Raw genomic sequence first — 12,991 nt, 5'->3', positions numbered from 1 at the left:
AAATACCCACACATTTATGAGCAATGACGGCTGCCCTTCATGCCAGTTGGCTGAACTCACATCCCTCACTTCAGAGCTGGTGGATCCACTGTGCAAGCAACTCAACCATTGACATAACATTGCAGTGCTGCACACAGCCAAGGCATTGCTGCAGGCACTGATCAGTAACACTTCTTACACCTGGCACATCCATGAATGACCATCACGGCACTTTCAGCAGCTACCACAACTACAACACCAGACACTGCTCCGGTCTTGCTCTCTATGGACAGCATTCAATGCGAACTGTCTTCTTGCTCCCACAGTGAGAAATCCATCTCCTCCACGTTGGCAGGCCACGCTCGCTCTACAACTGTCAAACCAATGAGCTGTGCAGCTGTTACAGTTGACGCTGCCCCGCATGCTCATGTTGAACCCGCACGCTTTCATGCAACCTCACCCACTGCCGATACATACCATGCTCCTCTCGATGCGCTGACACCATATACAACAGCTGGGCTGGATCCCACACCTGCAGCTTCCAACACAGTACCTGATGGCAGAGAATATTCACCATCTTCACCATCTATTCTACAGGTCAGTTCTCAGTTTGGCAGTGCTGTGTGTGACGTTGTTCCCTGCTCCAGAGTGCCTTCTGCTCATGTAGGCCCAGTGAGGTTCTCCATCAAAGTTATTATGAATGGTACATGTCGTGGGGTACATGAGCCCCTGTCCACGCAAAAGCATGCTGTCTATCGGCTAAGAAACTTTGCGCTGCAAAAGAATGCATTCAGGAACTTTTACAACTAGGAATCATACATCCTGACAGTAATTGGTCATCACCTATTCATCTAGTTCCCAAAAGGGACTCAACATTCAGACTTTGTGGAGACTACTGAAGACTCAGTGCCTCCCCCACATTCAAGATTTTGTGCTGCAATTACATGGTGCTCAGCATTTTAGCATCATTGACTGTCGTAAGGCACATCATCAAATTTGAATGCACAAAGACGAGATTCCTAAGACAGTTGTCATAACCCACTTTGGCTTTTTCGAATATTGCTATATTCCTTGTGGACTTAAAAATGCAGCTCACACATGGCAATGTTTTGTAGACTTATTATTTTGCCAGTTACCTTGATGACTTTTTAATTTTATTTGCCTCTGATAATGAACATGAGCAGCATCTTTCTCAATTACTCTGTGTGCTCTCAGATAACAGTGTGGAGATAAATGAAGACAAACACAGCTGCACCAGCCTGAAGTTATGTTCCGGGGCCACACAGTGAACTCAAAAGGCATATGCCGCATGTGTGAATGTGTCACTCACATTATGAGCTTACCACCACCTGTCACTTTCGTGACCTACATCGCTCCTTGGGCATGATCCAGTTTTTCAGGCACCACATCCCTCATGCTGCCTCCCTGGAGTCTCTTACAACTGGCGCCGTGCAAGGAAAACATAATCTTGGATGATCGCAGGGTTACGTGGACCCAGGACATGACTTTTTCCATCAGTGACCTAAAAGCAGCCCTAGCTAATGCAGTCATACTAGCCCATCCCAACCATACTAGCCCATCCCAGTGCCGATGCATCTATCTCAATCACTACAGGCGCTAGTGACACAGTTATTGGTGCCGTGCTGCAGCAGCACTTTCGCAAAGACTCTCAGCCACTACATTTCTTTTAAAAGAAACTATCCACCTCTCAAAATAAATGGTCAGCATTTGACAGGGAGCTACTGGCCATTTATGAAACCATACACGTTTCCAAGAAGATATTGAGGCACATGACTTCACCATTTATACAGATCACCATCCCCTGGTTAACACGATGCCGTCACTTCAGGCATATGGATTTCATCAGTCAATATACAACAGACATACATTTTCTCAGAGGCATGGGTAACATCGTAGCAGACTACATGTCACGCATTAATACTGTTACAAACCTGTTTGATCCCACAGAGTTCACGCGGCTACAAACTACTGATCCGGAGGTACAGTCGCTAGCTACTAACAGTGCCATTCAAATTCACACAAGAAAACGCAACTCAAACACATGACTGCAGTCTCAGGCAACTGAAAGCACACTGCAAGCATCAGCACCAGGTCATGATGGGTTCAGGAGGAGGCTGGGGCAGGGAGGGGCAGGGATAGTATTTGGGGGTGGCGGACAGTGAAGTGCTGCAGGTTAGATGTAGAGCAGGGGAGCGATGGGGAGGGAGGAGGGTAAGTAGCAGAAAAGAAGAGAAATAAAAAGACTGGGTGAGGTGGTGGAATGACAGCTGTGTAGTGCTGGAATGGAAACAGGGAAGGGGCTGGATGGGTGAGGATAGTGACTAATGAAGGTTGAGGCTGGTGTTGGGAAGGATACACATGGCACAGGCTGTGAAGCAGTCATTTAAAATGAAGGATATCATGTTTGACAGCGTGTTCAGCAACAGGGTGGTGCACCTGTTTCTCGGCCTCAGTTTGTCGGTGGCCATTCATTCAGACAGACAGCTTGTTGGTTGTCATGCCTACAGAGAATGCAGCACAGTGGTTGCAGCTTAGCTTGTAGAGCACATGACTGGTTTCACAGGTAGCCCTGCCTTTGATGGGGTAGGTGATGTTATTGACTGAACTGGAGTAGGTGGTGGTAGGAGGACGTATGGGACAGGTCTTGCATGTAGGTCTATTACAGGGGTAAGAGCCATGAGGTAAGGGATTCGGAGCATGGGTTGTGTAAGGATGGAATAGTATATTGTGTAGGTTCAGTGAAAGGCAGAATACCACTGTGGAAGGGGTGGGAAGGATAGTGGATCGGACATTTCTCATTTCAGTGCATGATGAGAGGTAATCAAAAACCTGGCAGAGAATGTTGCTCCAGTCCTGGGTGGTACTGTGTTATGAGGGGATTGCTCCTCTGTGGTGAGACGGTGGAACTTTGGGAGTTTGTGGGAGACTGTAAAGACAAGATTTAAATGGTTCAAATGGCTCTGAGCACTATGGAACTTGACTTCTGAGGTCATCAGTCCCCTAGAACTTAGAACTACTTAAACCTAACTAACCTAAGGACATCACACACATCCGTGCCTGAGGCAGGATTTGAACCTGCGACCAAAGCAGTCGTGCGGTTCCAGACTGAAGCGCCTAGAACTGCTCGGCCACCATGGCATGTGAAAGACAAGGCATGGGAGATTTTTGTACAAGGTTGGGAGGATAATTATGGTCAGTGGAGTCTTCAGTGAGTCCTTCGGTATATTTTGAGAGATACTGTTTGTCACTGCAGATGTGACAACCACAGGTGGTTAGGCTGTACGGAAGGGACTTCTTGGCACTGAATGGGTGGCAGCTCTCAAAGTGAAGGTATTGCTGGTAGTTAGTAGGTTTGATATGGACAGAGTACATCCTCACACCACCACCTAGTCCAGTTCGGTCATTAACATCATGTATTCCATCAAAGGCAGGGCTACCTGTGAAACCAGTCATGTGGTCTACAGGCTAAGCTGCAACCACTGTGCTGAATTCTATGTGGGCATGACTACCAACAAGTTGTCTGTCTGCATGGATGGCCACCAACAACTGTGGCCAAGAAACAACTGCACCACTCTGTTGCTGAACATGCTGCCAAACATGGTATCCTTCATTTCAAAGACTGCTTCACAACCTGTACCATGTTGATCCTTCCCACCAACATCAGCTTTTCTGAACTGCCCAGGTGGGAACATCCTAGATTCTGATAACCCTCATGGCCTGAACCTTCATTAGTCACTGTCCTCACCCATCCAGCCCCTTCCCTGTTCTTATTCCATCACAATACAGCCGTCATTCCACTGCTACTCCCAGTGTTTTCGTTTCTCTCCTTTTCTGCTACCCCCCCCCCCCCTCCCCCCACCTCTCCCCTGTTCAAGTCTAACCTGCAGCACTTCACCATCTGCCACCCTCACCATACTATCCCTCTCTCTCTCTGTCCCAGCCTCCTCCTTATCCCATCTGCAGCTCATTGTCTACTGGCTAGCATTGCTGCCTCTGGATCACGGGGGCCTGGGGTTGATTCCTATCTGGGTTGGGGATTTTCTCTGCCCAGGGACTGAGTAGCAAGTTTCCTTCTCATAAAATTGTATGAATACATGAATTATGCCTTTGCATGAATTTTTGGATCCAACTGTACTCTATAATGGGAGACTTAGTTTTTGGTGGCAACAGAATTCTAATGCTCAAAAGGCAGTTAATATGCCTATCAACAACTAACAATATGCAACCATATAGCAAAATTACCTTTTCTGTAAAAATTACACTCCTCTTCTCAGAATAGGATCCAACACAACTGTTACCATTAACATGAACTATCATACAGAATTAAAATTCTTGCATCATAAAAGACATTGAAACATAGCAAGACCAAAATTATATTGAAAATTTCTTGTTACCCAGAAGGTAAAAAATGTGGTTTCGCTGTTTACAGTCAGTTTGTTTTTAATTGTTCCACATCAACAAAACTAGGGATTTACCTGAAAAATTAAAATTAATGTAAGACACATTTTATAGCCATGCAACCATACTGTATCCAAAAGTTATACATCATCTAAAACTGGGATAGGTGCTTTATGATGGATTTCCCTCCTGATTATGTTGTTGTCCAAACATATGGTTATAACACACAAGTCTCCAAAATTAAATTTATTTCTTATCTACACTGTTCAAGGAACATGAACAAAAATACCATACTTTATGCAAAATTATGTGAAGTATCATGTCAAAGTCATTGTTTATGCCATATCTGATTTTTATTACTATTGCACTTGAACACTTCACTCCAGTTGACTCCCTGTTGCCCGATGATTTCTGCTTCTCCTTCTTCTGTGTTATAGTCCACTGTTGATCACTTAATATCTCCTAGCTCATAATCTTTGTCCATTAACTTATCATCTAGTGCTGCTCTCTAGTGGTGAATATAGGAGTTAACTGGGTGCATCTCACAAACTTATTATTCCCTTTAAACTCTCTTACAGTCTGGCTGCTTGTTTTGGTGTACATTTATCAACAGCTGTGCAGTGTTTGAGAAATAATAATTAAAAGCCCTGGCCCCTTATCTGTGAGGTGTCAGTCTAGTTGTTTATAATCACTTCTACATTACTGTCATTGTTTTACATTGCACCTACTTCTATTTTTATTACATATTACTTTATATTTTATAGTACTTTTTACTTTTCAAATAACTTGTTTTAGTATTTGTTTGTATTTTTTGATGTAAGAGTGACAAAATCAGAATTTTTAGGTTGTTTGAAGTAGTCATAAAATCTCCTCTTATTTTGACATTATATCTTTATCCCTTTTGTCATTCACTAGTTTGATTTTTGTGCAGAGCATTGTAGTTGTTTTCTTGGGAGAAGGTGCTTTAAAAACGTGCTTAAATGTGACAACAAACTTATCATTTTTGCCATTTGAATCATTGCAGTTTTAAACATGATTCCAGTTTGCTCCCTTTTGGATGAAATAAAAATATTCCATGTTTTCAGTATTGAAATTCTTTACAGTGCTTCTTATTCCATGGAGTTTTGAGTCTCCTGCAAATTCATTGTAAGAATTTTTTATAGTGATCGCCAAAACCTGTGTTTAGAACTTTTTTGTTATAGACATATTTGTGTGTGTTTATTTAAATCTGGTCAGTGACAAACACAGAAGTTGCTGTCTTCTGAGTTGGTTTAGTTATAGTTTTTTGGGCCTATGGTGAATGACTGTAGCAAATATTTAATTTTGTCTTTTAATTTCCTGGATTTAGAAAAATCAGTTTTGAAGTCACCACTTATGACTGTATTTCTCTTGAGAGAGTTACGTCTTCCAGAATTTCTTTATGTAATTATATTACACTTATTTTATCTCCATCTGCTGACCTTTACACACAAAGAATATTGTTTTTTACCTTGGAAAGTCAGTTTTAGAGAGGTATACATCTATTTCATTGGGTAGATTATTATATTTAGTTAGAATTCCGTATTTTCTCACATACATATACACTGTTTAGTCATATTAATGTGACCATCTGTCAAAGGCTGAATAACTGCCTTTTGCAGAGCAGACTGCTGTGAGAAATGAAGGAAGAGGTTCTGAAAGGTTCCAACAAGGATGTGGAACCATGCCGATTCCATTGCCCTGGACAGCTGCACAAGGTTTCTCGGTTGAGATCTTTGGCACCAAACAGCCCGATTCAAGTGGTGCCACAGTGTTTCGTCTGGGAGTATGGTAAACTCTTCCTGGTGCTGTTCAAACAATGCACATCACGAGCTGTGTGATACATTGCATTGTCATGCTCATAGATGCCATTGTGTTGAGGAAAAGCAGGTGGCATGTAGGACTGGACATGGTCCCCAAGGGTAGATGCATACTTGTATTGATCCACTGCACCTTCCAGAATGACAAGACCATCCAGAGAGTGCCACAAAAACATTCCCCAGACCATAATGCTCCCTCCTCCAGCCTGGAACCTTCCAGCAATTGTTGCAGGATGTTTGCTTTCTGTCCAATGGGTCATAATATGTGATTCATCTGAGAAGGCCACCTCATTGTGCACCACAGTTGCCTCAGCAGTTGTTTTGGGTTGTGCTATTTTGACCTGTATGGTACACAAACTTAGCTGTTTCAGAAATGCTTCTGCCTTTGCCCTGAAAGCCAATGATCATGCCATTTTGGACATCAGATGAATCACTCATCCTAACAAATTAGTATTGCGATGATCAGCTTGCCAGGTTTAGGGGACAAGCCATGACACAGTCTCTTGTATCTAGCTCAACAGAAGATTTTTATAGCTCATTTTTGAAGAATCAGTAGCTTACTGTGATTTGTTTCAAATCAGTGACAATCAAAAACATGGGTGGTGAATTAGAAAAAAAAGCAAAGTTCTGCATTTTGGCCCTGATGGCCAATTGGGACCTACTGACAATTGTGTCATCTTATGGCAGTGTTATCTTGGGGCATCATGGGGTGTGGTTAGAGGGGCACGGTATCAGCACACCACTCACCCAACCGTTTTCAACTTTCTTGACCTTGTAGCCACTATTTCTCATTCAAGTAGCTCCTCAGTTGTCCTCATGAGACAGAGAGTACCCTCTACTAGTTCTCCCATCAAGGAAAAATCCTTGTCAGTACCGGGAACCAAACCTGGGTTCTCTGCATACCAGCCAGACATGCTGAACACTGAGCTATGGAGGTGGATAGAAATGAACTAAGATCGATGAGTAAACCTTCACCAGAAGGACGAACAGAGTCACAAAACATATGCTGACTTAGGAGTTTGTAACTTTTAACTGGATTAGGCACAATGATATCAGAATATATTGCAAAGAATGTTAAATCGCTACTTGTAAAAGGCATGCAAAAGATGGATAGGTAAGAGAATGAATCGACGTAGGACGTAAATAACTGGAGGACACCACCATGGACCATTGATATACATGAAATTTATATTATTTTAACTGCATGAACTTTTTTGGCTTTTAGGTGCATTGCACTTATGATTAATATTTGTTTTTCTCAAAATTTGCAGATGGTACAGCTGTTGAATACTTGAATCTAACATTCTCAGAAATGGAGTTCTTAATTTCTCTTGGATCATTACTGGATTTCACAATTACATTTTGGAGCTGGAGAACAGGAGAAAAGTTGTTATCTACAGAGACTGAACTACCAAAAGAGAATCAGATATTCAAGTAATAAGTCAATAAAATAATTGATAGTAAACAATTTTTGTAGCTTTGGAGAATTTATAACAAGCTTCTGAAGGACACTGTTTTTAAACAGTGAATTAATTTATTTTGTAGCAAATTTGAAAAGGAGACACTTCTTGTTTTTATCTGAAAACTATGTGTGTTTCCATATCATAAAACATACAAGTTGCTAATAATGCACATAGAGCATAATTGTTATAAGAATAATAATAACAAATAATCATCTAATTTATAAAGTTTACAAACTATCACAAATAATTGTGTAGACCCTATTTGTTTATGGCATGGATCAGGACAACTTTTTGGAGTTATGTCTGCATCTAAACACTTAATATACTACAACAAATTTTTAATTTAATAGAACAGTGACATTTAAAATCACAAACATAAAAAATTTTGACCGCACTGTACATTTTTCAACAATAGTATTTTGCTATTGTTACTATTGTGTTTGTCACCTGTTGCAAGTTGCCATATCCCGTGGAACCAAGTTTTGATTGTAGTTTAACATATACAACACTGATGAATTTCTCTGCACTCATACAGGGGATTCACATCTTTTGGTGTACTACATTTAACTAAATTGTTTCTGGATATGTTCTTTTCAGTCATTTCTGCATTAAGAGTTCTTGAGAAAGCCCCACCACATTGATATAACACAGGAACTTCTTCAGCCAGTTCAACCACTCAGTCATATTGCCCAGAGTTGTTTTCTGATGTTCCAAAGAAGTTTTTGCTTGTGAGTGTGCAAACTCTTGACCATTAGTGAAAAAGCTCCTCTTTCACTGGATTAGTTACTAGCAGCAAATGTATTCATGCAAGGGATACTAACTATCTTTCAGGCAGTTTGTAAATTCCCAGTTAGCACAGACTTTTGCTCTGATGTTTAGTACAGCAATTACCGTTACGAGCTAAAGAAAAAGTGGCATGGATTTAAGACAACCTTTTTGAAATGTCGTACGTATTTACACAGAGGAAGCAAACCCATATGTGGTAAGCATATCCGTTTGTAAAGTAGCACAGCAAAACGGCCCAAATAAATGTAGTAATTTTTTCCTCCCTGTAAGGAAGAGACACAGTTACAACATAAGTTGTACCTCATCTGCAGAAGTGATGGTAGGTATGTTGGTAAATCTATATTTGGCAGTGAGGATCTTCTTAATGAGCTGCTTATTTACACCCCATCTTCTTTATTACACATATGGAAAGCTGTGACATGCATTTTTTATGGATAAAGATTCAACTGATTGTCTTTGTAGTATCCCTGGAGACTTTCTGTGGCATCATCTAGAGCTGTACATCCATTTTCATGTTTGTCTAACTATGCCACCAGAATGAGACTATCAGCATACAGAAAAGGAGTGTTGTTTTGATGACAAATATATTCATTGATACATAGTTTGAACAACATTCATATGATCTCTCTAGCTACTGTGTTTGTTTTGAAAGAAATTATAGAATTCATTGTTATTCACAAGGGTGCATGCCCAATGGTAAATAAACAATCTTGATGAAACTTAGTGGGTGTGTAGACAGGGCAAAATAGTTATATATATATATATATATATATATATATATATATATATATATATATATATATATATATATATAAAAATAGAAGGAAACATTCCACGTGGGGGAAAAAATATATCTAAAAAGAAAGATGATGTGACTTACCATACGAAAGCGCTGGCACGTCGATAGACACACAAACAAACACAAACATACACACAAAATTCTAGCTTTCGCAACCGATGGTTGCCTTGTCAGGAAAGAGGGAAGGAGAGGGAAAGACGAAAGGATTTGGGTTTTAAGGGAGAGGGTAAGGAGTCATTCCAATCCTGGGAGTGGAAAGACTTACCTTAAGCACTTCCATTCCATATCAAATGGTCCCTTCCCTACAGCCTAGGCCTTTGTGGCAAACGAATCTGCTCCAGTCCGGAATCCCTGAACCATTACACCAACAACCTGACAACAGCTTTCGCATCCTGCAACTACCATCCTGACCTGGTACAGAAGCAAATAACCAGAGCCACTTCCTCATCCTCTCAAACCCAGAACCTCTTACAGAAGAATCACAAAAGTGCCCCACTTGTGACAGGATACTTTTCGGGACTGGATCAGACTCTGAATGTGGCTCTCCAGCAGGTATACGACTTCCTCAAATCCTGCCCTGAAATGAGATCCATCCTTCATGAAATCCTCCCCACTCCACCAAGAGTGTCTTTCCGCCATCCACCTAACCTTCGTAACCTCTTAGTTCATCCCTATGAAATCCGCAAACCACCTTCCTTACCCTCTGGCTCATACCCTTGTAACCGCCCCCGGTGTAAAACTGTCCCATGCACTCTCCCACCACCACCTACTCCAGTCCTGTAATCCGGAAGGTGTACACGATCAAAGGCAGAGCCACATGTGAAAGCACCCACGTTATTTACCAACTGATGTGCCTACACTGTGATGCATTCTATGTGGGAATGACCAGCAACAAACTGTCCATTCGCATGAATGGACACAGGCAGACAGTGTTTGTTGGTAATGAGGATCACCCTGTGGCTAAACATGCCTTGGTGCACGGCCAGCACATCTTGGCACAGTGTTACACCGTCTGGATACTTCCCACCAACACCAACCTATCCGAACTCCGGAGATGGGAACTTGCTCTTCAATATATCCTCTCTTCCCGTTATCCACCAAAAGCTAATTTATAATCTGTTGCAAAATATGTTTCCACCAATAATTAATTTTGAAAAATGAAAACATTTGTTACAGCATAGCTTTCAAGCCACGTACACTCCTATGTAATAAAGTTTGTTTCTGAAATACTCTTTGTGGGAAGCAAGCTGTACACAATGTACTGTGGGAGTTTTTTCAACATACATAATTTAAATATCTAAACATTCATTACTGTCCTAAATATTTATTTTATTTACATTTGTTATATGTTTAAAATTGTTACTTTACAGTTGTTACATATGTGGGTTTTTTTTTAATTGAAAATAAAGAATACTTCATTATTATGATATAAAGTGAATTCAATAATGATAATCTGTAAGAAAATGTTTAAAACACAACATTTTTTTTACACCATGCAAATAAAGTGAATGAATTTTCTTCATACAATATATATGATTAATAATATAATATAAAACAAAGTTCAGTAGGATTTCAGATTGTTGCATGTGATCTTCTAAATATCCTGAATTGCATCAGGGATACTTCAGTACATTGGTAAGCCTTAGCGAAGTGGATTGATTATGTACTAATGACTGCAGCTTGATTATATTGTTTCTCAAGTGGAGATTGACATCTTAATGATTCAACAGAGCTAGATCTGAAAGTCTTCTCACAAAGTTGTCAGTAAGATATATTATTTTGGTCATATTTGTAGTCTGTGTTATTTTGAAAACTTTACTGAGTGTAATTTCATGTTGTAATGTGTGATATGTGGGTGTCAAACTAGTGAAATAATAGCTGTTATATCTTCTACATCTATGTCTAAATCTATGCTCTGCAAACTGCCATGAGACGCATGGCAGAGGTATGTCCCGTTGTACCAGTTATTAGGTTTTCTTCCTGTTCCATTCACTTATGGAACGTGGAAAGAATGATTGTTTGGATGCCTTGGTGCTTTCAGTAGTTATTGCAATCTTATCCACATAATCTCTACGTGACTGATACATAGGGGATTGTAGTATATTCCTAGAGTCATCATTTAAAGCCAGTTCTTGAAACTTTGTTAATAGACTGTCTCGAGATATTTTATGTCTGACTTCAAGAGTCTGCCAGTTCAGTTCCTTCAGTATCTCTGTGACACTTTCCCATGGATTAATCAAACCTGTGACCATTCGTGCTGCCCTTATCCGTATGTGTTCAACATCCCCCGTTAGTCCTATTTTGTATGGGTGCCACACACTTGAGCAGTATTCTAGAACCAGTCACATAAGTGATTTGTAAGCAATCTCCTTTGTATATTGATTGCACTTCCTCAACATTCTGCCAATAAACCAAAGTCTTTTTTGCAGTGAATGCATGGTGTGTCGTGGGACGATCACACTGTTTTTAAAATAATTGAAAAGCCACAATCGCTTCAATATCATTTACTAGATGAGCGGTTTCATCACTCTGTTGGTGCGATCATAGGATCTGTGAAGGTATAACATAACAGGTTTGAGGGAGGGCTTACATGAGTTAACTATATACATTACAATTATTACAGAACCACATACCTGAAACGTGGATTAACATTTATAAAACCATGTGGACATCATGGCACATGAGGCAGACCATCTGATAAAAATCATTGTCACAACCAATAAAAAATAATAAAAAACTGCTCCCATGGTCGTTCTTGCCATAAAATATAAAACTGAAGTCACCAGATGAAACTACGACTGCTCGCCTAACACTGGTCGGCATCGTCACTGCCCTATTCTGCCCAGGTTTACCTGCTGTGATTCTAGCAGTTAACAACTGTCCAAGAAGTGCACACACAGTCTCACAGTATTACCACTCATTACCACTAAAACACAACTTTACTATAACTGCTTGTCACATACCCACGCAAAGCCCACATTTGGGCATACATTTCCTGTACATATTATAATCACTATAAAGTACATCAATTACAAAGTAAAAGCATCTGAGGCACAGACATTATCCATTAGTGCCTTACGAAACTACATATTATAATTTACCTTTATTCATATAAGGACGTCAGGAACATGCACACAGAAAGCTGTTCATAACATGACATAGTTACAATGTGACGAGTGATAAAAGGCTGTATGCTGGGCTTTACCTGTCTAGGCACTATGGTCTTAGGTATTGTAAGCATTAAAAAAGAGCGTATTAACTTGCTATAAAGTCTCTCACCATCTACACATTCGTTATGAGCAAGGTACGAATCAACTACGAAAAACTGCATAGGTACATGGAATTAAGGAATGCCAGATCAGAAGCAAACTGAAGGGCACAGGAACAGGGGGGAAAATGACATGAAGGCCAACATGCACAGTGATTCCATGCATGCTCCCATTGGCATGGCACTTGTTTCGTCCATGGGCCTCACTGAATGGGGAATAATGAAAAACCATTATTCCTGATATTGTGCTCCGACTAAGAGAATCTCTGCTCTTGTAGGCCAACACCTCTGGCTTATTACCGGTCCAGCCACGAAACTGAGTGAGGTGGGGCAGTGGTTAGCACACTAGACTCACATTTGGGGGGACAACAGTTCAAACCCACGCCCAGCCGTCCAGGTTTAGGTTTTCCGTGATTTCCCTAAATTGCTCCAGGAAAAT

This window comes from Schistocerca americana, chromosome 1 (genome assembly GCF_021461395.2).
Source record: "Schistocerca americana isolate TAMUIC-IGC-003095 chromosome 1, iqSchAmer2.1, whole genome shotgun sequence".
Taxonomy (NCBI): domain Eukaryota; kingdom Metazoa; phylum Arthropoda; class Insecta; order Orthoptera; family Acrididae; genus Schistocerca; species Schistocerca americana.
Note: the sequence above shows the minus strand (reverse complement) of the source record.